Genomic DNA, 5,352 nt, shown 5'->3' with positions numbered 1-5,352 from the left:
TCCAACCTGGCAGGCTTGGGCCACACTGACTCCGCCACCGGCCCACAATCCCCACCCCCCCCGAGGCGAGCGAGACGGGGGGAAGAGCCGCCGGCCAGAGCGTCCCCGCCCCCCTCCCGCCTCCCCCCGCCCCCCGATCATAGAGACGTTGGAGGAGGAAGTGGGCCAGAACGGCCCGGACTGCCCTCCCTCCGCACATCCGCCCAGCAAGAAGGGCCCTTCAAGGCCCTTCTGAGAGCTCACCTCCTCCAGGAGGCCTTCCCACACTCAGCCCCCTCAATCAATCGTGTTTATTGAGCGCTTACTGTGTGCTGAGCACCGTACTAAGCGCTTGGGAAGTACAAGTTGGCAACATATACCTCCCCGCCTTACCTCCTTTCCCTCCCCACAGCACCTGTGTATATATTTGCACGGATTTATTACTCTATTTATTGTATTTGTACACATTTATTCTATTTTACTTTGTTATAATAATAATGGTATTTATTAAGCGCTTACTATGTGCAGAGCACTGTTCTAAGCGCTGGGGGGGATACAAGGTGATCAGGTTGTCCCACGGGGGGCTCACAGTTTTCATCCCCATTTGACAGATGAGGGAACTGAGGCCCAGAGAAGTGAAGTGACTTAGTAATAATAATAATGATGATGGTATTTATTAAGCGCTTACTATGTGCAAAGCACTGTTTGAAGCGCAGGGGTAGATACAAGGTGATCAGGTTGTACCACAGGGGGCTCGCAGTCTTCATCCCCATTTGACAGATGGGGGAACTGAGGCCCAGGGAAGTGACGTGACTTGCCCAAAGTCACACAGCTGACGAGTGGCGGAGCCGGCATTTGAACCCACGACCTTTCTAGACTGTGAGCCCACTGTTGGGTAGGGACCGTCTCTAGATGTTGCCAACTTGTACTTCCCAAGCGCTTAGTCCAGTGCTCTGCACACAGTAAGCGCTCAATAAGTACGATTGAATGAATGAGTGGATGAATGAATAAATACGATTGAATGAATGAATGAGCCCGCTGTTGAGTAGGGACCGTCTCTATTTGTTGCCAACTTGTACTTCCCAAGCATTTAGTCCAGTGCTCTGCACACAGTAAGCGCTCAATAAATATGATTGAATGAATGAATGAATGAGCCCGCTGTTGGGTAGGGACCGTCTCTATATGTTGCCAACTTGTACTACCCAAGCACTTAGTACAGTGCTCTGCCCACAGTAAATGCTCAATAAATATGATTGAATAAATGAATGACTTCTATTTATTTTATTTTGTTAACATGTTTTGTTTTGTTCTCTGTCTCCCCCTTCTGGACTGTGAGCCCACTGTTGGGTAGGGACCGTCTCTATGTGTTGCCAACTTGTCCTTCCCAAGCACTTAGTCCAGTGCTCTGCACACAGTCAGAGCTCAATAAATACGATTGAATGAATGAATGAATAAATACGATTGAATGAATGAATGAATGAGCCCGCTGTTGGGTAGGGACCGTCTCTATATGTTGCCAACTTGTCCTTCCCAAGTGCTTAGTCCAGTGCTCTGCACACAGTAAGTGCTCAATAAATACGATTGAATGAATGAATCGAATGAATGAATGAATGAATGAATGAGCCTGCTGTTGGGTAGGGACCGTTTCTCTATGTTGCCAACTTGTACTTCCGAAGCGCTTAGTACAGTGCTCTGCACACAGTAAGCGCTCAATAAATACGATTGAATGAATGAATAAATACGATTGAATGAATGAATGAGCCTGCTGTCGCGTAGGGACCATCTCTGTGTTGCCAACTTGTACTTCCCAAGCGCTTAGTGCAGTGCTCTGCACACAGTAAGCGCTCAATACGATTGAGTGAATGAATGAATGACCTCTGACTCCAAAGCTTGGGCTCTTTCCACTGAGCCATACTGCTTCCCCATCAAAGCAGGTTTTGTTTTGTGGTCTGTCTCCCCCTTCTAGACTATGAGCCCTCTGTTGGGTAGGGACCATCTCTAGATGTTGCCAACTTGTACTTCCCAAGCGCTTAGTCCAGTGCTCTGCACACAGTAAGCGCTCAATAAATACAATTGAATGAATGAATGAATACGATTGAATGAATGAATGAATGAATGAATGAATGAGCCCGCTGTTGGGTAGGGACCGTCTCTCTATGTTGCCAACTTGGACTTCCCAAGCGCTTAGTCCAGTGCTCTGCACACAGTAAGCGCTCAATAAATACGAGTGAATGAATGAATGAATACGATTGAATGAATGAATGAATGAATGAGCCCGCTGTTGGGTAGGGACCGTCTCCATATGTGGCCAACTTGTACTTCCCAAGTGCTTAGTCCAGTGCTCTGCACACAGTAAGCGCTCAATAAATACGATTGAATGCATAAGTACGATTGAATGAATGAATGAATGAGCCAGCTGTTGGGTAGGGACCGTTTCTATATGTTGCCAAATTGGACTTCCCAAGCGCTTAGTCCAGTGCTCTGCACACAGTAAGTGCTCAATAAATACAGATGAATGAATACGATTGAATGAATGAGCCCACTGTTGGGTAGGGACCGTCTCTCTATGTTGCCAACTTGTACTTGCCAAGCGCTTAGTCCAGTGCTCTGCACACAGTAAGCGCTCAATAAATACGATTGAATAAATGAATGAATGAATAAATAAATACGATTGAATGAATGAATGAGCCCGCTCCTGGGTAGGGACCGTCTCTCTATGTTGCCAACCTGTTCTTGCCAAGTGCTTAGTCCAGTGCTCTGCACACAGTAAGCGCTCAATAAATACGATTGAATGAATGAATGAATACGATTGAATGAATGAATGAGCCCGCTGTTGGGTAGGGACCATCTCTGTATGTTGCCAACTTGTACTTCCCAAGTGCTTAGTACAGTGCTCTGCACACAGTAAGCGCTTGAATGAATGAATGAATATGATTGAATGAATGACTAAATACAATTGAATGAATGAATAAATACGATTGAATGAATGAATGAGCCCTCTGTTGGGTAGGGATCGTCTCTATATGTTGCCGACTTGGACTTCCCAGGCGCTTAGTCCAGTGCTGTGCACACAGTAAGCGCTCAATAAATACAATTGAATGAATACAATTGAATGAATAAATACGATTGAATGAATGAATGAGCCCGCTGTTGGGTAGGGACCGTCTCTCTATGTTGCCAACTTGGACTTCCCAAGCGCTTAGTACAGTGCTCCGCCCACAATAAGTGCTCAATAAATAGGATTGAATAAATGAATGAATTCTATTTATTTTATTTTGTTAGCATGTTTTGTTTTGTTCTCTGTCTCCCCCTTCTGGATTGTGAGCCCGCTGTTGGGTAGGGACCGCCTCTAGATGTTGCCGACTTGTACTTCCCAAGCGCTTAGAACAGTGCTCTGCACACAGTCTGAGCTCAATAAATACAATTGAATGAATGAATAAATGAATACATACGATTGAATGAATGAATGAGCCCGCTGTTGTGTAGCGACCGTCTCTCTATGTTGCCAATTTGTCCTTCCCAAGCGCTTAGTCCAGTGCTCTGCACACAGTAAGCGCTCAATAAATACGATTGAATGAATGAATAAATACGATTGAATGAATGAACGAGCCGCTCCACTGTTGGGTAGGGACCGCCTCTCTATGTTGCCAACTTGTCCTTCCCAAGCGCTTAGTCCAGTGCTCTGCACACAGTAAGCGCTCCATAAATACGATTGAATGATTGAATGAATGAGTGAATGAGCCCACTGTCGGGTAGGAACCATCTCTATATGTTGCCAACTTGTCCTTCCCAAGCGCTTAGTCCAGTGCTCTGCACACAGTAAGTGCTCAATAAATACGATTGAATGAATGAATAAATACAATTGAATGAATGAATACGATTGAATGAATGAATGAGCCCGCTGTTGGGTAGGGACCTTCCCTCTATGTTGCCAACTTGTCCTTCCCAAGCGCTTAGTCCAGTGCTCTGCACACAGTAAGCGTTCAATAAACACGATTGAATGAATGAATACGATTGAATGAATGAATACGATTGAATGAATGAATGAGCCCGCTGTTGGGTAGGGACCGTCCCTCTATGTTGCCAACTTGTCCTTCCCAAGCGCTTAGTCCAGTACTCTGCACACAGGAAGCGCTCAATAAATACGATTGAATGAATGAATGAATGAATAAATAAATACGATTGAATGAATGAATGAATGAGCCCACTGTTGGGTAGGGACCGTCTCTTTATGTTGCCAACTTGTCCTGGCCAAGCACTTAGTCCAGTGCTCTGCACACAGGAAGCACTCAATAAATACGATTGAATGAATGAATAAATATAATTGAATGAATGAATGAGCCCACTGTTGGGTAGGGACCGTCTCTCTATGTTGCCAACCTGTCCTTCCCAAGCGCTTAGTCCAGTGCTCTGCACACAGGAAGCGCTCAATAAATACAATTGAATAAATGAATGAATGAATAAATAAATACGATTGAATGAATGAATGAGCCCACTGTTGGGTAGGGACTGTCTCTCTATGCTGCCGACTTGTCCTTCCCAAGCGCTTAGTCCAGTGCTCTGCACACAGGAAGGGCTCAATAAATACGATTGAATGAATGAATATGATTGAATGAATGAATGAGCCCACTGTTGGGTAGGGACCGTCTCTCTATGTTGCCAACTTGTCCTTCCCAAGCGCTTAGTCCAGTGCTCTGCACACAGTAAGTGCTCAATAAATACGATTGAATAAATGAATGAATGAATAAATAAATACGATTGAATGAATGAATGAATGAATACGATTGAATGAATGAATGAATAAATAAATACGATTGAATGAATGAATGAGCCCACTGTTGGGTAGGGACTGTCTCTATATGTTGCCAACTTGGACTTCCCAAGCGCTTAGTCCAGTGCTCTGCACACAGTAAGCGCTCAATAAATACGATTGATTTTACTTGTACATATCTATTCTATTTTATTTTGTTAATATGTTTTGTTTTCTGCCTCCCCCTTCTAGACTGTGAGCCCACCGTTGGGTAGGGACTGCCTCTATATGGTGCCAACTTGTCCTTCCCAAGCGCTTAGTGCAGTGCTCTGCACACAGGAAGCGCTCAATAAATACGATTGAACGAATGAATGTTGCCACCTTGTCCTTCCCAAGCGCTTAGTCCAGTGCTCTGCACACAGGAAGCGCTCACTAAATACGACTGAATGAATGAATGAATGAATGAATGAATGAATGAACGAACGGGCGACTTCGAGCCCCACATCGAGGCTGGAAGGCCCCGCGCCTCAGAGGCGGGAGTGACCGTTGAGCGCGCGCGCATGCGCGGGGAGGTGGGGTGGGGGAGGGGCGTCCCCGCCTCACTTCCGGTGGGCGGTGACTGT

Source organism: Tachyglossus aculeatus, chromosome 6 (assembly GCF_015852505.1).
Source record: "Tachyglossus aculeatus isolate mTacAcu1 chromosome 6, mTacAcu1.pri, whole genome shotgun sequence".
Taxonomy (NCBI): domain Eukaryota; kingdom Metazoa; phylum Chordata; class Mammalia; order Monotremata; family Tachyglossidae; genus Tachyglossus; species Tachyglossus aculeatus.
The sequence above is the reverse complement of the archived record's forward strand: the minus strand, read 5'-3'. Positions refer to the sequence as shown.